The sequence below is a fragment of the Lithobates pipiens genome, unplaced genomic scaffold (genome assembly GCF_037356315.1).
Source record: "Lithobates pipiens isolate NorthernLeopardFrog02 unplaced genomic scaffold, aLitPip1_a1.2 Scaffold_35, whole genome shotgun sequence".
In the NCBI taxonomy this organism is placed as follows: domain Eukaryota; kingdom Metazoa; phylum Chordata; class Amphibia; order Anura; family Ranidae; genus Lithobates; species Lithobates pipiens.
Genome location: NW_027507811.1, coordinates 26,470,003 through 26,494,881, shown reverse-complemented (window position 1 = coordinate 26,494,881; position 24,879 = coordinate 26,470,003). Strand labels below are relative to the sequence as shown.

Sequence of the window (24,879 nt, the reverse complement as noted above, 5' to 3'; positions counted from 1 at the left end):
AGCTGATTTTTCGCTTGTGGGCCGAACGGAACCGAATTTGAGCCGTCTATGCCCAGCCTTTTTGTGTGGACCTCAGGGCCCCTGCTGAGAGAAGTCCGTGTTTTCCATACCTTGGTGCTTACTTGAGCCTGTGATGAAAAATATTTGTTAGATTGCCTTCTAGTGGTAAAATATTTTGATTAATTTCTTTCACACTGTCTTACTTTTTCTGTGCTGTCTATCCCTTTTCTATTTAAAAGAAGAAAAATTATTTGCTTTATATATTAAAAAAAAGGAAAGCGGAGTCACTACTGTCTCTCTTGTTTGTATAAATTTCAGCTTCAGCTACTGAGCTCTGTAAACAGTTTTTTTTTTAAATTTTTGCAACAACGTAGGTAAGGAGAGTCTAGAAAACATAATAAGGAGCAGATGGCTCCATCTGCTGGCTGAAATGAGAAAGGAAAATATTCATTGGCATATTACTTATAAAAATAACAACATAAATTATATAAAAGGTTAAAACATGAAAGGACTTTTTAAAACTATAATAGCGACACAACAAATCAGTCTTGTTTTGGAGAAGCCACTGTCGTTTTTATAAAAAGAAATACTTGCACTTCATGGCGCCCTCCTGGATCTCCCAACACTTGGAGCAAATGGAAACGTTTGAGTCACCTCAGCATTTACTCCTCTTGTTTGACACAATGTAGAGGATTACAGAAGCAGATCATCCACCTGCTGCTGTCTCTCACTTTTAAAGCTTTGCTGCAAAGTTACAGTGTACAGTCTGAGTGATCACTGTGGAAGAGAAAACTGAGGAAATGCCTTCCTCATACCTGCATCAGACCCAATGGCATTCTTTTTTCATCCCAGCCTGGGCACAGTTGATTTCCCCTTGCTGTAAAATGAGACCTGACAGTCCTTTATTAATTCAGACTTGAGCCCAAGAGTGACCGGTCCTCTTTAACGTCTATAAGCAACACAACAAGTATGGAAAGACATTGGGTTATTGGTGACAACAGCATTGTGTCATTGATCTCGTGTTCCTCTGGTTCCTCTCCAGATCATGAAGGGAAGAATGGTTTTCCTCTACCCGAAACCTTAAGCTCTCACCATTCCAGGGCATCATCCGCGTGGTCATCCAACAAGTTGGTCTCCCTGGAGGGGAAAATCTACGTTTGCTATGAATGCGGCAAGTGCGTCGTCTATGACACCAACCTTCAGGAGGCGGAGCCAGGCTCGAGCTCGGCCCTGTGCTGCGACAAAGCCAACCCGTTCAAGCCCTTCCTCTGCATCAAGTGCGGCAAGTCGTTCTCCAGCAAGATGGTGTTCATGGCCCACCAAAGCGTTCACACAGGTGGACAGTCCTTCCTATGCGGTGAGTGTGGATTGACCTTCTCCAACAAGTCCATCCTGGAGACGCACCAGAGCATTCACACCGGGGACCGGCCCTTCTCTTGCTCGGAGTGCGGAAAGTGCTTCGCCATGAAGGCCAACCTGGTGAAACACCTGAAGGTCCACAAGGGGGAGAAGCCTTTTCCCTGCCAAGAATGCGGCAAGCGTTTCGGCATGAAGTCCAATTTAGTTAAGCATCAGCGAGTTCACACTGGGGAGAAGCCGTTTGAGTGTGCTCATTGCGGGAAAGCCTTTGGCATGAAGTCCAACCTAGTTAAGCACCAACGTATTCACACGGGCGAAAAACCCTTCAAGTGCCTTGAGTGTGCCAAGTGCTTTGCCAGCCGGTCTAACCTTACCACGCATGAGAAAATTCACACGGGGGAAAAGCCTTTTGCCTGTTCCTTTTGCGGTAAGGGGTTTATCACCAGCTCCGACTTATCGCGGCACCAGAAGACCCATACTGGCGAACGGCCCTTCATGTGCTCGGACTGCGGCAAGACTTTCATTAGCAAGTCCATTCTTACCGCCCATCAGAAATCTCATACAGGAGACAAGCCTGCCCTTACTTTAAACGTTGTTCCGGAGCGTTTGGACAGCTGTTAGGAAGGGATGATTGGCGACTTTTTATTTAAAGCATTGGCGTGTTGCTTTTTTTGTAGCCTTGATCTGATCTTTCATATAGTTATAATCGGTCAATGTGCCGACTGAGAAAGCCTATCCAGCTGTGGGTGGAGAAGGACAGAAAGGGGTTGAGCTGGCCAGCTTGCCTAACCAAGGCTTTGGATCAGCGGTCTCCAAACTGCTTGCCTTTATCCGGACCTTGGGGCACTATTCCTCCCACTGACACCATTAAAAGTGCACAATTCCTCCCACTGGCACCAAAAGTGGGGCACAATTCCTTCCGCTGACAGCAACAATAGGGTATAACTCCAATGATGGGGCATAATTTCTTTCATTGATACCAACAATGGGCCACTATTCCTCCCACTGACACCAACAAAAGGGCATAACTCCTCCCACTAACGCCAATTATGGAGCACAATTCCTTCCATTGACACCAATGATGGGACGTTTTCTACTCCCACTGGCCCTAGTCTGGCCCCCGGTCTGAAGGACAGTAAAGTAGCCCTTTGTTTACAAAGTTTGGAGACCCTTGCTGTAGGTGATAGTAAGAAATTAGTTTGTGTACATCAGGAAGTTATTCTTCCTGCTACATCAGCCTTGACTTTGACCTCATTCCTAAGAGCTTGGATGCCTGTAAAGAACCAGAGACACCATGCTAGGTGATCAGAACATGCCCCACCACCAGAGAGTTCACAAACTTTGTCTACAACCCCAAGCTACTGTCTGGTGAAGATGATTACACCTTTAAGGAAAAAAAAAAGACCTCTGGGCTAGCCTGACCTGCCCACCTACCTTCATGATGTTTCAGAGAGGCCAGCTTGATGTCACCCAAGTTCGGCTGTTGGGCGTCCTACTAGTACCAACATAGGCCCATCTATAGTTATGGTCTTTTAATATGTCTGTAGGGCACAATGGTCAATGGTGATGTTAACCTTCAAAGACCAGTTAGGAGTGGCTTTAACAGCCCCAGAACATACCCAGGCTTACAGATAACAGCTAGTATATAAACTTGTTGGTATCAAACGTTGTCTCCAAGTTTCAAAAAAGAAGCGCTACCTCAAGGAATAAAGGAGAAGAGGAGGAATGGCAGGAGAGCACGTAGGCTGTAGTAGAGCTTTAAACAATTAACATGAATGAAGAAGTTGGCTGTGGTATGTGCAACCTTAGCTGAATACTTGAAGCATATGTCTGTCTCCACATGGGTACTCAGGTGGTTGCTCTCGATACTTCAAGGTACCCAATCCTCAGTCCACTTAGGGAATGGGAAGAAGGTTCAACAAGTTTTTGAGGTGCCTGTTGATGAGTGAGGTATACGATTAAAGGGTTTTGGTAAGTAAGGTTCTGATACAACAGTTTATTGAATACCAAAATAATATAATATATATAATAAAATGTTTTAAATGTACAAACAGGATATATATTCTAGACCAGGAATCTCCAAACTTTCTAAACAAAGGGCCAGTTTACTGTCCTTCAGGCTTTAGGGGGGCCGGGCTATGACCAGTGGGAGTAGATAATTCCTCTGCGTCATTGAGAGTAAACAATGCCAATGAGAGGAATAATACCCCATCAATGGTGTCAGTTGGAGGAATAGTATCTCACTAGCTGTATGAGTGGGAGTAATAATGCCCCATCGTGGGTGCCAGTGGGAGTAATAATGCCCCATCATTGGCATTAGTGGGAGGAATGGTGCCCCATCGTTGGTGCCAGTGGGAGGAATGGTGCCCCATCCTTGTTATCAGTGGGAGGAATGGTGCCCCATCCTTGTTATCAGTGGGAGGAATGGTGCCCCATCCTTGGTATCAGTGGGGGGAATGGTCCCCCATCCTTGGTGTCAGTGGGAGGAATGGTACCCCATCAGTGGTGTCAGTGGGAGGAATGGTGCCCCTTCCTTGGTATCAGTGGGGGGAATGGTGCTCCATCCTTGGTGTCAGTGGGAGTAATGGTACCCCATCAGTGGTGTCAGTGGGAGAAATGGTGCCCCATCCTTGGTACCAGTGGGAGGAATGGTACCCCATCAGTTGTGTCAGTAGGGGGAATGGTGCCTCAACCACGGTGTCCCATCTTTGGTGTCAACTGGAGGAAATGTCCCAAGGGCCGGATATGGGCAAGCAAAGAGCCGCTTCTGGCCCCCTGACCAAAGTTGGGAGACCACTGTTCTTGACCTTTCTTGCCAAAACTAATCAGTTCCTGTAATCGCATACCCTGCTCATCTACAGGCACCCCTGCTAGCACCACAGCCTTGCTTTTTTTTTTTTTTTTAAACTCAAGCAATTACAAAACGCACACTAATGCAGTATAAAAAAAATGCTTTGTACAGGTCAGTCATTTTCCACAAATCTACACTGTAATTTGCTTATTACTTTTTTTTTTTCTAGGATCGCCAGCTCCATCTAGGGGCAATAATGCAATTATTATTATTTTTTGGAATACCTCAGTCAGGAAACATCCTGCATTATTGCCACTAGATGGCGATGACAGTCCTTAGAAATAAATGTATTAAGCAAATTACAATGAAGATCTGTGGCACTTATGATTGACACATGCGCACAAGTAATTTTTTTTTACATCTTTAATACCTTTTAAGTAATAAAATGTTCATAAAGCGGATGCAAAAGTCAACAGAATAATAACCCTTATGCAAAGTATGGTACCCGTGATGCATCTGTTCTTAAGAGGGTTGTGTTCATTTCCTTATCTGTACAAAAATTGTTTTTTTTTTTATTAAAAAAAATTTCTTTCTGCACTTAAAACCACAATGAATTAATGCGGATGGTTGTGCGTTGTTTCATAGCTCACTGTGTTTTTGACCTGCCGGTTTTGTATAAATTTTAGCGCGTGCATTTTCTGTGGCGGTAGGTAGCTCCCACTTTGGTGTGGAGATATGCGTAAAGCCGCATAAGCTGCAACATATTCGTGTTTTACACCCCCCCCCCCCCCCCAGTAGTCTGTGCCAGTCAAGCCCCATACACATGGCCGGACATTCCCACCACAAAATCCGTCTGATTTTTTTCCGACGGATTTTGGCTGAAACTTGTGTTGCATACACACGGTCGCACAAAGTTGTCAGAAAATCTGATAGTTTGGAACAAGGTGACGTAAACATCGTACGACGGGACTACGTAGAGGCCAGTAGCCAATAGCTTTCGTCTCCAAATTTTTTCTGACCATGCGTGGCACTTTGTGTGTCGGAAATTCTCTACACGCGATCGGAAAAAGTCCAATCGGATTTTGTTGTCGGAAAGTTTTAGATCCTGCTCTCAAACTTTTTTCGTTGGAAATTTCCGACGGAAAAAGTCCGATAGAGCCCACACACGATCGGATTTTCCGACAACATCATCCGATCTGACTTTTTCCGTCGGGAAATTCTGACCATGTGTATGGGGCATTTGAGTTGCAGTTTCAGATCGACGCACTTCTTAAACTGGTACAATAGTGGTTGGCTCGCACAATCCTGGAGTAATGCCCCCAACAACAAAAGGGGAGAAAAAAAACAAAACCTTTAAATGTATTTTATTGGGATTTTATGTGATGGGCCAAGACCAAGTGGCACATAATTGTGAAGTGGAGGGAAAATGATAAATGGTTTTAAATTTTTTTGTTTTGTTTTTTTAGAAATAAACATATGTCATCTCTCAAAGTGTTTCCCCAGTGCTAAACCTTTCATCTAAATTGCTAAATTAAAAAAAAAAAAAAAACAGTATAATGGATTAGTAGTGGTAAAAAAAAGCCCTTGTGGACTTATTTAACTTTTTTTGCATTAATTCTCTTTTAAAGTGGTTGTAAACCCTTACAACCAACTTTGACCTACAGGTAAACCTAGATTAAGGATTACCTGTAGGTCCAAGAAATATCCCAGAATCCTCCTCACCTCTCCGGTCAGGTCTGTTTTATTAATAGAGCTAAGAGCGATGTCATGTGACCTCCCAGAATCCTCCTCACCTCTCTGGTCAGGTCTGTGTTTTATTAATAGAGCTAAGAGTGATGTCATGTGACCTCCCAGAATCCTCCTCACCTCTCAGGTCAGGTCTGTGTTTTATTAATAGAGCTAAGAGTGATGTCATGTGACCTCCTAGAATCCTCCTCACCTCTCTGGTCAGGTCTGTGTTTTATTAATAGAGCTAAGAGTGATGTCATGTGACCTCCCAGAATCCTCCTCACCTCTCTGGTCAGGTCTGTTTTATTAAAGTGGTTGTAAACCCTTACAACACACTTTGACCTACAGGTAAGCCTAGATTAAGGCTTACCTGTAGGTCCAAGAAATATCTTCTAAACCTATACGGTTTAGGAGATATTTACCCGAAGACAGCCACCGCGGTAGACATCGGTGCACAGGTGCACAGTGTCGGCTCCCGTGCGCATGCGTGGGAGTGACGTCATCGCGGCTCTGGCGAATCACAGCGCCGGAGCCGCGAGACCCGGAAGTCGATCCGGGATCCATGGCAGTGGTGAAGAGGAAGACGGAGGACCGCTTCGGGGGGCTTCGTTCTCAGGTAAGTTATTCATAATGAGCTAGTATGCTATGCATACTAGCTCATTATGCCTTTGCCTTACAGGGTGTGCTTTTTAAAAAAATAATAAAAATTTGCCTTTACTTCCTCTTTAAGGGGGTGTGACAGGGTGCGTGTCTTATGCCTACATACGGTTGATAGTAGGTGTCCCTCATTCCCATCTCAAAATGTTGGGAAGTATGCATGTGGGGGACACATCAAACATGTGGAAGAAGGTTACTTCTGGTCAGATGAGACCAAAATTAAACTTTTTGGTCTAAAAGCAAAACGTTATGTGTGGTGGAAAACTAACACTGCACATCACCCTGAACACACCATCCCCACCGTGAAACATGGTGGTGGCAGCATCATGTTGTGGGAATGCTTTTCTTCAGTAGGGACAGGGAAGTTGGTCAGAGTTGATGGGAAGATGAATGGAGCCAAATACAGGACAATCTTAGAAGAAAACCTGTTAGGGTTTGCAAAAGACTTGAGCCTGGGGCGGAGGTTCCCCTTCTCAGGTTCTTGTTATGAGTGGTTCCCACCATCCCTGTGCTTATCACTCTCTAGATGTGCAAAGCTGGTAGAGACATCCCCAAAAAGACTTGCAGCTGTAATTGCTGAGAAAAGGTGTTTCTACAAAATATTGACTCAGGGGGGCTGAATACAAATGTACCCCCCACTTTCCACATATTTATTTGTAAAAAATGTTGAAAACAATTTATCACTTTCCTTCCACTTACTGAATACTTACTGAATACTTTTTCAAGGCACTGTATAATCAGGGGTGTGCCTAGACCTTTTTTGACGCCTCTTACCCACCTCCATCCCGGGTTGAGAAAATTTGGCTGGTAATTATTTTTATGCATAACAACATCAACAAAAATATCCCCACCTGGGCCGTCCTCACTGACGTCTTTAACCCACAAGGCAAGGAGGAGCAGGTAAGAAGAGACATATATACACCCTGTATTCAGGAGTGTGCTTAGACTTTTTTTTAATTGTCATCTTACCCCATCTCCCTCCCCTGGGGGAGGGTGGGCAGATGGGCATCAAGAAGTGGAAAGCTCAAAAAAAAAGTTCAAAAGCTGGTACAATCTGTGGTGGGCTTCCTGCTTGGTGGATTGTGGGTAGTTTGCGGTGGTAACGGAGATTGAACCGTTTTTTGAACATTTCTGGTGATACCATGGGCACTCCAGATGCCACCCCTGCTGTACCTATTATGAGAGGTTCCCATTATCCCTGCCCTGAGATCTGGGGACTGCACACCTCCTATGTCTATTATGAGGAGTTCCCACCATCCTTGGGCTGACTTCTCTAGTCTTAACACCTGTTGTGCCCATTATAAGGGCTCCCACCATCCCTGACCTGATATCCTGGGTCTGCACATCTGCTGTGTCCATTATGAGGGGTTCCCGCCATCCCTGTACTGAGTTTCCGGGTCTGTAAATCTGCTGTGCCCATTATGAGGGGTTCCCTCCATTTCTGTGCCCATCAAGAGGGGTTCCCACCATCCCTGTGCTGAGTTCTCAGGTCTGTACACCTGCTGTGCCCATTCTGAGGGGTTTCCACCATCCCTGTGCTTAGTTCCTGGGTCTGTATTCCTGCAGTGCCCATTATGAGGGGTTCCCACCATCCCTGTGCTGAGTTCCCAGGCCTGTACACCTGTGCCCATTATGAGAGGTTCCCACCATCCCTGTGCTGAGTTCCCAGGCCTGTACACCTGTGCCCATTGAGAGGTTCCCACCATCCCTGTGCTGAGTTCCCAGGCCTGTACACCTGTGCCCATTATGAGAGGTTCCCACCATCCCTGTGCTGAGTTCTCAGGTCTGTACACCTGCTGTGCCCATCAAGAGGGGTTCCCACCATCCCTGTGCTGAGTTCCATGGCATGTACACCTGCTGTGCCCATTCTGAGGGGTTCCCACCATCCCTGTGCCGAGTTCCATGGCATGTACACCTGTGCCCATTATGAGAGGTTCCCACCATCCCTGTGCTGAGTTCCCAGGACTGTACACCTGTTGTGCCCTTTATGAGGGGCTCTCACCATCCCTGTGCCCAGTTCCCAGGTCTGTACACCCGCTGTGCCCATTATGAGGGGTTCCCACCACCACTGTGTCCACAGTCCGATTTATGCCTGAGCTAGAGAAATGGTGGAAGACTTTTACGAACGTGAATGTTTTACATACCGTCCAGTATATTTTATCACATTATATAATATGAGTCTTGCTATATACTATATCATCTTATTTTATATTCAGTTACACATTATATTTATATATAATTTCCATCGGATTCTATTGGAGGTATTTTACCTGATTCCTTTGTGAAAGGAATTACGAGTGGCATTGGGCGCCTTGTGGGGCTGCAGCTAGCAAAGGATGACAGGTCCCAGCATGAGGTATGCAGGACATGCTGGGACTTGTTATTCCTCCGAAAGGGACGAATGGAATCACCACGAGCTTTGTCTGCGTGGCATTGATACGGATCATTTTCTGCACACAGCTAATGTAATACAACAATAAAAAATATATATATATAAATGTAATAAGATGGAATAAACTAAAAGAAAATATATCTAAAATAATAAAAAAAAAAGTTCTGAAGCTACCAGTAAAGCTAAAAAAAACATGGTGAGGAAGGGAAGGAACAGCACTGCAAACCAGCAATAATCGTTCGGATCGTGCTTCAGAGGCTACTGGAAGGTGGTGAGGAAGCAATGCGTTTTTTTTTATTTTCAATATTCGTTTAGAAGCCGTGGGCATCAAATCATTTTTTGTGCACAGCCTAACCCATTCAATAAATTTGAACTCCTTTATTTACTTAAAAAGTAGAATGAATAAAAAATTTGAGCTGCAAAACTTCAGGGTGTATTTATAAAACAATCACATAGCAATTCACCCTCTGAAAGTACATTCGTTCTGTGCGAATAGGGCAAAAAAACTAAAAACTATTATTAGGCTATTTTATATTTATTGATTAATATTGGAAAATACTGCACTTGGCCACTAGGTGGCTGTAAGTAAATAACCTAAAATTTGCTGGTTTTTTTTGTTTGCCCCATTTGCACATAACGAATGTCCATGCACTTTCATCTGGTGAATTGCTATGAATTTTTTTTATAAAGATATTCCTTAACCACTTCAGACTCGTGCTATAATCAAAATATGGCTACAGTTCAGCGCTCTTGTTCTGGGAGGGCGTCCATGAACATCCTCCCAGGACCAAGCCCCGCCCCCCTGGGGTGTGTATCCCACATGCTCTTTGATCGCTGTGTCTTTCGTAATACAGCTGAAAACAGATTGGGATAAAGGGACAATCACAGCTGATCACATGTAAAAACACTTGGCGGTTATCGGCATTCCTTTCCTAATGCTCTGTCACAGCATGAGGAGAGGAGAGCTGGTACAGGGGGCATTTTACATAGATAATCAGGGCACTGATTATCAGCGCAGCCTCATCAGTGCCCATCAGCGCAGTCTATTAGTGTCCTCCAGTGCAGCCTCATCAGTGTAGACTATTAGTGGCAATCGGCTCCTCCTCATCAGTGTCCATCAGTGCAGACTATTAGTGCCCATCAGTGCAGCCTCATCAGTGCAGACTATTTGTGCCCATCAGTGCAGCCTCATCAGTGTCGATCAGTGCAGACTATTAGTGCCCATCAGTGCAGCCTCATGAATGCAGACTATTAGTTCCCATTAGTGCAGCCTCATAAGTGCCCATCAGTGCAGACTATTAGTGCCCATCAGTGCTACCTCATCAGTGCCCGTCAGTACTCATCAATGCAGGCCTTTTAGTGCCCATCAGTGCAGCCGCATCAATGTCCATCAGTGCAGCTTCATAAGCGCACATCGGTGAAGAAGAAAAATGACTTGCAGGTATTTGCTAAATTTATAACAGAAACTAAGAAATGTTTGCTCTTTTTTGCATTTGTTTACCAAAAACTAAAACCTCCAGTGGTGATTAAATACCACCAAAAGAAAGCTTTTTCTGTCTCTAAAAAATGTAACGCTATATTATTTATTTTTTTTTTTTAGCGCAGAGAAAAAAAAAATAGATGTCGTTTGAAAATCAGTTCCAGTCACCACACTGATACTGTAATACACCCCATAAAAATGTACGCAACAAATCCCACGAGCCTACGTGAAAAATAATGAGCCCACTAGCATTGCGTCACCAAACGTGCGAGGGTGTTAATGGTTTTTTTTTTTTTTTTTCATTTTTACTTTTGGAAGTTGTGAAAAACGTTTTTTTTTTTTTGTTTTTTTTCCCCCTGTCAGTCCTCCAAGCCCTGCCCCCTTCCCTCCACGCCAGTTGCCATCGCAGAAGCTTCATAAACAGCTTAGCTGTGGAGGAGCTGCCTGTACTTGCCTGCTCGCTGAATTCCCCGGGCCCTCTCCCACCGCCGAGAGACTGGTGAGTTGGCTTCGTGTTGCGGCTTGTTCCAGCTCTTTGGCTGGCTCCTCCGACCGTTCCACATATAGCCCTTTTGGCATTTACTCCCCTTAAAATGTCACTCCATCTTTTTTCGGCAGAAGAGATAATTTGCGGCGGGATGTTGTAACGATCGATTTTCTAACTGGTTTCTACCACCGGTTTCGCTCTGTTAAGCCCCTGCAAGCTCTTACACATGCACAGGTGATGCTCAAGTGTGAATGGAGCTGTAAGCAGAACTATTATGGCTCTTAAAGCATTATCCTGGCTTTCCCTGCAGACGGGATATTTGGATCAGGGCAGCAAGGCAACTGACTTTGCAAATGTTTATTACTACCTATTTACGTCCATATGAGCTCTTGAACTATATACGAGTGACTCTCAAATGTGCAGAAAGCTGTAATTGGACACATGCATCTATTTCATCAGGTGTGAAATCTTGAGGCCGGGTGGTCCTATGTTTCGTTGCGCTTCTTGAAATATATACAAGAAATGCTTTAATGGTGCGTTGTGTTCTGTAAGCTTGTACAGGCTCTTGAAGTTTGCATGAACGCACGGTGGCTCGGTAATTAGAATGTAGACAAACATAACAAAGAAGCGCTCTAATCTAAAAAGCTTGTGCTGTGTACAATGTGGTACAGAAATAAATGGCAAAGGACCGCACTCAGGACGTCGATTCACCGTAAGCAAACCTGAACCCGGTAGCGTAAGATGGTTTCAGTTCTGCTCTCCGCCTGCTGGAGAAGTCCCCAGAGGGACCTCTCCTGCAGGTGGAGAGCATAACTGAAGCCATTTTACGATACCTGGCTTTGTTTTGGTCACAGTGAATCGGCGTCCTCCACTAGGGTCAAAACGCATCCATTGGACCTCTCCTGCAGGTTGAGAGCATAACTGAAGCCATTTTATGATACCTGGCTTAGTTTTGGTCACAGTGAATCGCGTCCTCCACTAGGGTCAAAACGCATCCATTGGACCTCTCCTGCAGGTTGAGAGCATAACTGAAGCCATTTTACGATACCTGGCTTAGTTTTGGTCACAGTGAATCGCGTCCTCCACTAGGGGCAAAACGCATCCATTGGACCTCTCCTGCAGGTGGAGAGCATAACTGAAGCCATATTATACTACATGGTTTAGTTTTGGTCACAGTGAGTTGGCATCCTGAATGAGCTTAATTGTTTTGTCTCCACTAGGGAAGAAACGTGTCTGGTGTAACCTCTCCTTTGGGTGGAGAGCAGAACTGAAGCCATCTTACTCTACCTGGTTTACATTCGGTCACAGTGAGTTGACATCCTGAGTGGGCCTAATCAATTCACCTCCCCAGGATGCAAAATGCATCTGAGGGACCTACTGAGGGTGGAGAGCAGAAGTGAAGCCATCTTACCCTACATGGTTTAGTTTTGGTCGCAGTGAGTCGGCATCCTGAGTGAGCTTAATGGTTTTGCCTCTACTGGGGGTAAAATGCATCTGAGGAACCTCTCCTGCAGGTGGAAAACACAACTAAAGGCATCTTGCACTACCTCATTCAGTTTTGGTTACAGTGAGTAGGCTTCCTGAGTGGGCCTAATTGTTTCCCCCCACTAGGAGTGAAACATGTCTGGTGGACCTCTCCTATGGGTGGAGAGCAGAATTGAAGCCATCTTACACTACCTGGTTCAGTTTTGGTCACAGTGAGTGGGCATCCTCCTGAATGGGCTTAATTGTTTTGTCTCCGCTAGGGGTGAAATTTTTTTGGTCTCCCCTCTCCTTGTGCGGAGAGCAGAACTGAAGCCATCATACTCTACCTGGTTTACTTTCGGTCACAGTGAGTTGACATCCTGAGTGAGCCTAATCAATTCACCTCCCTAGGGGGCGAAACACATCTGAGGGACCTACTGAGGGTGGAGAGCAGAAGTGAAGCCATCTTACACTACATGATTTAGTTTTGGTCACACTGAGTCTGCGTCCTGAGTGAGCTTAATGGTTTTGCCTCTACTGGGGGTAAAACGCGTCTGAGAAACCTCTACTGCAGGTGGAGAACACAACTAAAGCCATCTTATATTACCTTGTTCAGGTTTGGTCACAGTAAGTAGGAATCCTGAGTGGGCTTAATTGTTTCCCCCCACTAGGAGTGAAACATGTCTGGTGGACCTCTCCTATGGGTGGAGAGCTTACGCTACCTGGTTTCGTTTTGGTCACAGCGAATCTGTGTCTTGAGTGGGCTTAATCGTTTTGCCTCCATTGGGGGTGAAACACATCTGAGGGACCTCTCCTGAAGGTGGAAAACACAAATAAATCCATTGTATACAACCCTGTTCAGTTTTGGTCAAAGTGAGTAGCCATCCTGAGTAGTGATGGACGAACTTCCGACGGGACGTTTCGCGAACGCGAAACGCGAACGGACACAAACGTTCGCGAAAACGACCGTTCGCCGCGGGCTCCATTGACTTCAATGGGAGGCGAATTTCGCAAACCTTTAGGTCGAATTTGCGGCCACGGGGTAATTATTAGGGGGTAGCACGTAGTCCCACCACCTGGACAATAGCATAATACATGTATGAGGTGAATTTGGGATCGATAACTACAAGCATTTTTTTTTTATTTGGGAAATTGTTCTGACAATTCAGGACTATGGAGCTAATGAAGGCAATGGAGGAGAGGGAAGGTCAGGGACCAGGGTAGGCAAACAAGAGGGTGCAGGAGATACAGAGCACTGACAGCAGCACCGTAATACAGAGCACTGACATCAGCACCGTGACATACAGCGCTGACAGCAGCTCCGTGACATACAGCGCTGACAGCAGCTCCGTGACATACAGCGCTGACAGCAGCTCCGTGACATACAGCGCTGACAGCAGCTCCGTGACATACAGCGCTGACAGCAGCTCCGTGACATACAGCGCTGACAGCAGCACCGTGACATACAGCGCTGACAGCAGCTCCGTGACATACAGCGCTGACAGCAGCTCCGTGACATACAGCGCTGACAGCAGCTCCGTGACATACAGCACTGACAGCAGCTCCGTGACATACAGCGCTGACAGCAGCTCCGTGACATACAGCGCTGACAGCAGCTCCGTGACATACAGCGCTGACAGCAGCTCCGTGACATACAGCGCTGACAGCAGCTCCGTGACATACAGCGCTGACAGCAGCTCCGTGACATACAGCGCTGACAGCAGCTCCGTGACATACAGCGCTGACAGCAGCTCCGTGACATACAGCGCTGACAGCAGCTCCGTGACATACAGCGCTGACAGCAGCTCCGTGACATACAGCGCTGACAGCAGCACCGTAAGCAGCCCCAGGAGGAAGTCAGCACAGCACAGGGATGGTGTGATCCCCTCATAATAAGAACCCCCAGGAGGAAGTCAGCACAGCACAGGGATGGTGGGAGCCCCTCATAATAAGAACACCCAGGAGGAAGTCAGCACAGCACAGGGATGGTGGGAACCCCTCATAATAAGCAGCCCCAGTAGAAATATGACACCGCTCAACCTCTTCAAAGAGGAGGGTAGGGGCATATAGTACGGTGTGCTTTTTTGGGTCAGGGAAGTGAGCCAAATGAATTAAGAAGGTCTGTGTGCTTGATTCCAAAAATTGTTTATAGACATATACATGGTCTACTGATCACATGTGTTGAATTCCTCCGAGATCCATGCCTCATTCATTTTTAGAAATGTGAGGTAGTTAACACTGTGGTGAGCTAGGCGAGTACGCTTATCGGTCACAATCCCCCCTGCTGCGCTGAACGTCCTTTCGGACAGGACACTGGATGAGGGGCAAGCCAACAGTTCGATTGCAAATTGGGCAAGCTCTGGCCAGAGGTCAAGCCTGCCCACCCAGTAGTCTAGGGGTTCATCACTCCTCAGAGCGTCCACATCGGCCGTTAACCCAATGTAGTCGGACACCTGACGGTCTAGGCGTTCCCTGATGCTGGATCCGGATGACACCTGTCGATGGGTCGGCTGAAAGAATGACCTCATATCCGAAGTCACCAACACATCTTCAAACCGGCCTCTTCTTGCAGGCGCTGTTGGATTGGTACCCGCAAATCCTTCTCTGGGAGTGGGAATTGCTCCTCTGCCAGCGCACGCAAAAGCAGAATGCAGCATTTCTCGAAGCAAGGCCTGGAAGTGCTGCATTCTGACAGCCCTCTGCGACGGCGGTAACATTTCCGCCATTTTGTGTTTGTACCGGGGGTCTAAGTACGTTGCCACCCAGTACTGGTCCTTGACCCTCATGCTTTTTATACGGGGGTCCCTATTAAAACACTGGAGCATGAAGGCCCCCATTTGCACTAAAGTGGAAGCGGTGTGGTGGCCTGGCTCCTGCTCATCATCCAGGATAATGTCGTCCTCTTCATTCTCCTCTCCCCATCCTCGCACAACAGGGATCCCAGAAAGGTTTAAAGCATGCTCTTCTTGCTCCTGCTCATCCGCCCCGGCACCATCCTCCTCTGACTCCTCATCAGACTCCTGTTGTTGACTTGTCTCAGATAGAGTAGCCCCCCCTGGGAATTCATCCAGCATTGCGACTTCCTCATCTTCCCGCTCCTGCTCCTCCACAGCCTGATCAATGACACGACGCAATGCACGCTCCAGAAAGAAGGCATAAGGTACCATGTCACTGATGGCGCCATGGCTGCGACTGACCAGTTTGGTGATCTCCTCAAATGGCCGCAGAAGTCTGCATGTGTCGCGCATGAGCAGCCACTGGCGCGGTGAAAAAAAACCCAGCTCCCCAGAACCGTTTCTTTCGCAGAGTTCATACAGGTAGACGTTAACTGCACGTTTCTGCTGGAGCAGCCTATCAAGCATATAGAAGGTTGAGTTCCATCGCGTCGGGCAATCGCAAATAAGACGTCTGACCGGCAGATGGTGTCGCCGCTGAATGTCAGCAAGGCGAGCCATGGCCGTGTAAGATCTTCTGAAATGGGCCGAGATTTTCCTTGCCTGCCGCAAGATGTCCTGGACCCCAGGGTATTTGACAAGGAATCGCTGCACGACCAAGTTTAAGACGTGTGCCATGCACGGCACGTGCGTGATTTTGCCCTGTTTCAATGCGCTAAGCAGATTGGCACCGTTGTCACACACCACTTTACCAACTGTCAAATTGAGCGGTGTTAGCCACTCATCTGCCTGTGAACGCAAAGCTGAAAGGAGTGCCGGGCCAGTGTGGCTCTTTGCTTCCAGGCACAACAGACGCAGCACGGCATGGCAACGTCTCACCTGGCATGTGGAATAGGTTCTGGGGAGCTTGGGCGGTGCAGTGGAAGAGACGCTAGCAGCGGAAAAGGAGGAGGCAGCTGAGGAGGAGAGGGAGGAGGATGGAGTAGGAGGAGGAGAAGAAGAGTCAGGCCTGCATGCAATCCGTGGCGGTAAAACCAAATCTACACGGGTGCCACGGGTTACATGCTTGACGGCCGTCAGAAGGTTCACCCAGTGGGCAGTAAAACTGATATACCTTCCCTGCCCGTGTTTGCTAGACCACGTGTCTGTGGTCAGATGTATCTTGGCACCGACACTGTGTGCCAGAGATACATTCACTTGCCGCTGAACATGGCCATATAGCTCTGGGATGCCCTTCTCTGAGAAATACTTCCTTCCTGGGACCTTCCATTGTGGTGTTCCAATGGCCACAAATTTGCGAAAGGCCTCCGAGTCCACCAGTTTATATGGCAGTAGTTGGCGGGCTATGAGTTCTGACAAGCCAGCCGCCAACCGTTGGGCAAGAGGGTTATCCGGCGTCATCATTTTTTTACGCTCAAACATTAGGCCCACGGAAGCCTGCCTTTTTGCAGAAAAATGTGAGCTTGGCGTGATGGAAGGTGGAGTGGAGGACAATTGTGAGGAGAGAGGAGAAGGAGAAGTAGAAGACGAGGCTGGACGGTGAGAGCCTGCAGTGTGGCTTTGTGTGTTCCGTTGCTCCCACTGGGCTCGGTGATGGCTGCTCATGTGCCTTCTTAAGGCGGTCGTCCCTAGGTGAGTATTGGGCTTACCGCGACTAACGCGTTGACTGCAAAGATTGCAGATGGCAACGCTATTGTCAGCAGCGGACACGTTAAAAAAAGCCCACACTGCGGAGCCATGTGCCGGTGTCCTGGGAGCGCCAGATGTGACCGTACATGGTCGATGACTCGCTCCTGATACATTTGCAGTCTGCTTTGTCCCTGCTGTGCAATGTAAGTCATTGCTGCTTCTCCTCCCTATCTGCTGGTCCATATCTCCCTCTGAACTCCCCTCCTCTTCCTCTCTTGTGGGCACCCACGTGACATCACTAGACACGTCATCATCAACGTCACCTTCCCCACCGCTATAAGTAGAGTAGGCAGCAACACCGGGGACCAACCTCCTCCTTGGGCTGATCTGGGTACTGGCGTCAGACTGCTGAGTAGCGCTTGTTGCTACCTCCTCTTCCTGATCCAATACCAAGAGTGGCTGCGCATCAGAAATGTCCTCTTGATATGGATCGGAAAATAATTCCAGTGACTCAAGCGGAAGGTATGTGGTGGTGGTGGTGGTGGTCGTGTTGTTGGTGGTAGTGTCTTTGGGGGTGCACATAGCAGAGAGTGAAGAAGAGGGTGCAGATCGAGAGGATGAGGAGGGTGCAGAAGAGTAAGGCTGAGCGAGCCACTCAACCAAGTCTGGTGCATCCTTTAAAGTAATTGAACGCACCTTCTGCAACTTCCCACTTTGGCTCAAGCCTGTTGCTCCTGCCCTACCCCTACCACCCCTGCGGAAGGGCCTGCCTCTTCCTCTGCATGTCATTTTTTAAATGACCCTGTGACAAAACTCTTAGTCCCTATACCGCTGAAGGACTGCTGCAGTATAGGTGAGCGGTCAGCAGTGGTGCACGTCAACCCTATCTATTGTGGACCTATAGCGGTCCTTACAGAACAGCAGACTGTACCGCACTCAAGCCTATGTACCGTAGCACCCTATACCAAGTTACCAGTCCTTATAAGAACTTTTGTGGACCAAGCAGGTTGTGTATTAGTGTTTAGCAGACTGTACGTCAGTCCCTATACCGCTGAAGGACTGCTGCAGTATAGGGCAGCGGTCAGCAGTGGTGCACGTCAACCCTATCTATTGTGGACCGATAGCGGTCCTTACAGAACAGCAGACTGTACCGCACTCAAGCCTATGTACCGTAGCACCCTATACCAAGTTACCAGTCCTTATAAGAACTTTTGTGGACCAAGCAGGTTGTGTATTAGTGTTTAGCAGACTGTACGTCAGTCCCTATACCGCTGAAGGACTGCTGCAGTATAGGGCAGCGGTCAGCAGTGGTGCACGTCAACCCTATCTATTGTGGACCGATAGCGGTCCTTACAGAACAGCAGACTGTACCGCACTCAAGCCTATGTACCGTAGCACCCTATACCAAGTTACCAGTCCTTATAAGAACTTTTGTGGAACAAGCAGGTTGTGTGTTAGTGATTAGCAGACTGTACGTCAGTCCCTATACCAATGAAGGACTGCTGCAGTATAGGGCAGCGGTCAGCAGTAGTGCACGGCAACCCTATGTATTGTGGACCGATAGCGGTCCTTACAGAACAGCAGACTGTACCGCACTCAAGCCTATGTACCGTAGCACCCTATACCAAGTTACCAGTCCTTATAAGAACTTTTGTGGACCAAGCAGGTTGTGTATTAGTGTTTAGCAGACTGTACGTCAGTCCCTATACCGCTGAAGGACTGCTGCAGTATAGGGCAGCGGTCAGCAGTGGTGCACGTCAACCCTATCTATTGTGGACCGATAGCGGTCCTTACAGAACAGCAGACTGTACCGCACTCAAGCCTATGTACCGTAGCACCCTATACCAAGTTACCAGTCCTTATAAGAACTTTTGTGGACCAAGCAGGTTGTGTATTAGTGTTTAGCAGACTGTACGTCAGTCCCTATACCGCTGAAGGACTGCTGCAGTATAGGGCAGCGGTCAGCAGTGGTGCACGTCAACCCTATCTATTGTGGACCGATAGCGGTCCTTACAGAACAGCAGACTGTACCGCACTCAAGCCTATGTACCGTAGCACCCTATACCAAGTTACCAGTCCTTATAAGAACTTTTGTGGAACAAGCAGGTTGTGTGTTAGTGATTAGCAGACTGTACGTCAGTCCCTATACCAATGAAGGACTGCTGCAGTATAGGGCAGCGGTCAGCAGTAGTGCACGGCAACCCTATGTATTGTGGACCGATAGCGGTCCTTACAGAACAGCAGACTGTACCGCACTCAAGCCTATGTACCGTAGCACCCTATACCAAGTTACCAGTCCTTATAAGAACTTTTGTGGACCAAGCAGGTTGTGTATTAGTGTTTAGCAGACTGTACGTCAGTCCCTATACCGCTGAAGGACTGCTGCAGTATAGGGCAGCGGTCAGCAGTGGTGCACGTCAACCCTATGTATTGTGGACCGATAGCGGTCCTTACAGAACAGCAGACTGTAACGCACTCAGGCCTATGTACCGTAGCACCCTATACCAAGTTACCAGTCCTTATAAGAACTTTTGTGGACCAAGCAGGTTGTGTGTTAGTGATTAGCAGACTGTACGTCAGTCCCTATACCAATGAAGGACTGCTGCAGTATAGGGCAGCGGTCAGCAGTAGTGCACGGCAACCCTATGTATTGTGGACCGATAGCGGTCCTTACAGAACAGCAGACTGTAACGCACTCAGGCCTATGTACCGTAGCACCCTATACCAAGTTACCAGTCCTTATAAAAACTTTTGTGGACCAAGCAGGTTGTGTGTTAGTGTTTAGCAGACTGTGCGTCAGTCCCTATACCGCTGAAGGACTGCTGCAGTATAGGGCAGCGGTCAGCAGTGGTGCACGTCAACCCTATCTATTGTGGACCGATAGCGGTCCTTACAGAACAGCAGACTGTACCGCACTCAAGCCTATGTACCGTAGCACCCTATACCAAGTTACCAGTCCTTATAAGAACTTTTGTGGACCAAGCAGGTTGTGTATTAGTGTTTAGCAGACTGTACGTCAGTCCCTATACCGCTGAAGGACTGCTGCAGTATAGGGCAGCGGTCAGCAGTGGTGCACGTCAACCCTATGTATTGTGGACCGATAGCGGTCCTTACAGAACAGCAGACTGTAACGCACTCAGGCCTATGTACCGTAGCACCCTATACCAAGTTACCAGTCCTTATAAGAACTTTTGTGGACCAAGCAGGTTGTGTGTTAGTGATTAGCAGACTGTACGTCAGTCCCTATACCAATGAAGGACTGCTGCAGTATAGGGCAGCGGTCAGCAGTAGTGCACGGCAACCCTATGTATTGTGGACCGATAGCGGTCCTTACAGAACAGCAGACTGTACTGCACTCAGGCCTATGTACCGTAGCACCCTATACCAAGTTACCAGTCCTTATAAAAACTTTTGTGGACCAAGCAGGTTGTGTGTTAGTGTTTAGCAGACTGTGCGTCAGTCCCTATACCGCTGAAGGACTGCTGCAGTATAGGGCAGCGGTCAGCAGTAGTGCACGGCAACCCTATGTATTGTGGACCGATAGCGGTCCTTACAGAACAGCAGACTGTAACGCACTCAGGCCTATGTACCGTAGCACCCTATACCAAGTTACCAGTCCTTATAAGAACTTTTGTGGACCAAGCAGGTTGTGTGTTAGTGATTAGCAGACTGTACGTCAGTCCCTATACCAATGAAGGACTGCTGCAGTATAGGGCAGCGGTCAGCAGTAGTGCACGGCAACCCTATGTATTGTGGACCGATAGCGGTCCTTACAGAACAGCAGACTGTACCGCACCCAAGCCTATGTACCGTAGCACCCTAGACAGACCAAGTTACCAGTCCTGATAAAGAGCTTTGTGGAACAAGTGAGTTGTGAATGATTAGCAGACTGCAGCAGAAGGGCAGCAGTCAAGTATAATATTCTTTCTATATTTGGAAGAAAGAATATTATACGTGTACAAGCCTATTACCGTACCACTGATACCAGTCCTGAAAAGAACCTTTGTGGAACTAATAGTAACAGCAAGTCTTTAAAATTATCCTCACTGCCTGACACACTGCTTCCTGCCTGTCCCTATACAAATTGGCAAAAAAGAGTAGGCTGGAACGATTAGCTGGAACAGCTCTTTTGTGGACCTGATAGTAACAGCTAATGATGATGATGATGATGATGATGAAGAAAGACTAATCTGGCTGAGCTGTCCCTAAAATAGCAGCATACAGCGCTCTGTCCCTTTATCTAAACTGACAAAAGAAACTCAGGCTGCTGACCTAACACCTATACCAGTCCTGAAAAGAACTTTTGTGTACCAAATAGCTAGCGTTTTCTCTGTCCCTACTCCACACAGGATCCTTTCCCTACAGTGACAGAAGAAAGAATGTAAAATGGCCACCGGATCGGGTGTATTTATAGGTTAGGGGGAATGTCCAAGTGTCCATGAGCTGTCATGTCTCAATTGGTTGTCCTGTAACACATGATAAACGTGTCACGAAAGGTTAAAGTTCTTGTATACATTAAACACGTAAGTCCGCCGGGGCGAACGACGGAAAAAGGCGTTCGAACCCGCGGACGGCGAAAGTCGGAAATTCGCCGCGAAACGACCGCCGGGCGAACCGTTCGGCCATCACTAATCCTGAGTGGACTTAAAGGAGAAGTCCAGCCAAAGCTCGTTTGGCTTTATTTTTCCTGTGGATCACAGGAGTGCAATTAGTTTTGCACTCCTGTGACCCATTTTCAGCTGAAGTCCGCTCTCTGCTGATGCCACAGAAATCAGTCCAGGTGCTGCGTCACCCCAACAATAAAGTCTGGATCTGCCAGATGCCTGGACTGACACCTGTCTCAGCCTCTCGAGAGCCGCTGGGAGCCTGAGAAGGCCGCTCCCCGTACCTCTACAGCCTAGCGCTGCAGTGAGCGAGGAGGAGCAGAGCAGAGAGCTGCCGATTGACAGTCAGCAGATCTCTACTCGGAAGAACCTAGCTATCAGTGGTGTTCAATCGCTTGGTTCTGTGTGGAGGCGACAGGGGACAGATGCAGCATCGCACCAATGCTGCATCCATGTAGGTAAGTATAAAACTGAAAAAAACAAAAACTTCCTTTTAATTGTTTTGACCCCCCTAGTGTAGAAACGCATCTGATGGACCTCTCCTATGGGTGGAGAGCAGAACCGAAGCCAGCTTACACTACCTGGTTTGGTTTTGGTTACAGTGGGTTGATGTTCTGGGTGGGCTTAATCAATTCACCTCCCTAAGTGTTGAAATGCATGTGAGGAACCTACTGAGGGTGGAGAGCAAAAGTGAAGCCATCTCCTGGTTGGGCTTAATAGTTTTAACCTCACTCTGCCTTTTGGCTAAGATCAAGTGTATTATCTGTTCTTATCAGTTGCCAGAGGAAGCGCTATGTCAGTCCCGAGTGTGGGGAGGGCAGATGCAAATCCAATGGTGTCATTGCACCTGGAAGGGCGGTTTCGGTAGTGGCTCAGGTCTGGGCGTCCATGCTGGCGTCAGTGGGGTCGAGTCTGAGCCATCCGGAAGGGTACTCCTAGTGAGGATGGGTGCTGCATCTGGATCTGATCCAGCGGGTCGGGTCCCTGGCCTTCTGGCCTAGATTGGGGTAACCCTAGCTCCGGTTAGTTTTTCGGGAGAGAACACCGGATCCTCTCTTGCTGGAGGGGGAGGAGCGGTTAGTACTCCCCGAATGTAATTGGGTAGGAGTGATGGGAGCGACGGGGGAGCCTGATGGAAAAGTTTGGCAAATGTTTCGGCAGACTCTCCAGAGAAAGGGGTCCGTCTGTTTTCGACCAGATGGACCAGTGTAAGTACCCTTGTCCCTGTCAGGAGCCTAACGCCCCGGGGGATTCAGGGCAAGGCCCTCTGATTTTAGAGGGCTTGTGTACACCCGTTGCACGTTTTTGTGTCACCTCTTTATGTTGTGCAAATTTTTTTGGCACTGGGTGAAGTTTTTGAGTGTGTTTTGCACGCCATCGGCTTTCAAAAAAGAAAAATGTGCCCCTGAAGTGGCAGTTCAGGGGTGCCGTATAGTCACTGTAAGTGAGATTCACTTTGATTTATGGCACCATGATCACTTCACCATACACACTTTTTTTTTTTTTACATCTGCCTCTAGGGCCGAGCCTTTTGGTTAGGACCAGGGGAAATTTTTATTCTTGGCTGGAGGGCCTGGCCATTGTATTACACAATGGTCATTCTTTCACTCTCCCACTTCCTTCTCCCAACTTTCCTATTTATTTTACCCCTGTGTTGTCACTTTTTTTGTGTTTGTTGATGTGTTACCCATTTGTCACTGTGTGATGAGTAGGGTGTGGGTCCTCGGGCCAACCCTGAAAGTCTTGGGATGGGGTGGACATGGCCTTTTGGCTTAGTTCACCTTCTCTAATAGGGTCTACCTTGGGGGGAGCCCCACCGAGTACTCTGTTTCGGCAGACCCTCCAGATAAAGGGGTCCGTCTGGTTCTGGCCAGATGGACCAAGTGAAGTACCTCAGTCCGTCTGGAGCTTAATGCCCCAGGGATCAGGGTAAGGTACTTCCCTAGTGGAGGATCAGTGTAACACCCGTTGCACGTTTTCTGTCACTCTTTATGTGTGTGCACGTTTTTGGGTGTATTTCACACGCCACCGGCTTTAAAAAAAAAAAAAGAGGGTAAAACTGTGTCTGTGGCCGTTATAGTTCATCATTGTAGGATACTAAGGGGTTTTCCGGTTATTTCTATTAGCTCTTTACATTTTTTAATAACAAAAATCCTCATCATCATAATAATGCTACTAAGTGCCGGTTCACACTGAGGCAGCAAGACTTGCAGCACGACTGCCTCAGGCGACCTGCACACGACTTCAGCGGCGACTTGCAAAATGACTTCTGTATAGAAGTCAATGCAAGTCGCCTGAAGTCGCCCCAAAAGTACTACAGGAACCTTTTTCTAAGTCGGAGCGACTTGAGTCGCTCCTATTAGAACGGTTCCATAGTACAGAACGGGATGCGACTTGTCAGGCGGCTAAGTCGCCTGACAAGTCACCCCTGTGTGAACCGGCTCTAACCATGAAATAATAATAATCATACCAATAATAACAATGTAATGTTAATATTCCAAGTTTAACAAGGTGGTGATAATCATTATCATAATAATAATATAAAGCAATAATAATAATAATGCCAATAAATATGATATAATGCAATGCTAATGATCGTTATAATGATACTGCAATAATTAGAATGAGAACAGAAAATAATTGCAGTAATAATTATTTAGTTTTATTCTAATATAATCTTGATTATCATCATAAAAAGTAATAATAATAATGCTACTATTATGTTTTAATATGGTATTAATGATCATCCTAAGCACTAATAATAATAATAATAATGCCACGAACAATGAAATACTAATAACGATGTAATGCTACTATTGCAATGTTATAATAATACTGTTGTTATAATAATAAGAATCGTCATAATAGAAAATAATAATAAAGCCACTAATAATGATGCAATGCTACTATTCCATTGTTTAAAAAAAAAAAAATACAAATAATCATCATCACCATCATAATATAAAAAAAAATCATTATAAAACCATTAATAATAAAAAGTCTATACTTATGTTCTGTATTTAAAATAAAAATAAACAAAAAGGAATTGTAATTGGCATGATTCATTTGTAATGCTGTAGCACGGAGCTGAGGAGAGGACAGCTGACATGTCAGATTCCCTTCGGATGTCGTCTTCCTTGCAGTCTCCTCTGTGGGCTCCGACAAGATGGCCGCCCCGGGGACATCTGGGAGAAATCTCCTCCCTCTAGCGCCGTGGAAGTTGGAGAGAACTACATTTCCCGTGAGTGGGCGGCGCCGGGGAGGAGATGACGTCACGGCGGCGGTGTCTCTCCCCTTCCTGTGTGGGGATCGGACGGTTTGCTGGCAGTGGAGGGTGAGGGGTTAGTAGAGTGGGGATGGGGGGGAAGACTGTCCTCCTCTGACTTTAGGTCTC

At 47.1% G+C, this 24,879-nt stretch overlaps 2 protein-coding genes across 2 annotated transcripts in view; one reads left to right on the top strand and one right to left on the bottom strand.

Moving 5' to 3' along the window:
- LOC143956160 (uncharacterized) overlaps positions 1-24,879 on the bottom strand; it is a 482,654-nt gene that overhangs the window by 196,396 nt on the left and 261,379 nt on the right. The window lies entirely within an intron of this gene.
- LOC143955420 (uncharacterized) overlaps positions 1-24,879 on the top strand; it is a 77,202-nt gene that overhangs the window by 7,369 nt on the left and 44,954 nt on the right. The window lies entirely within an intron of this gene.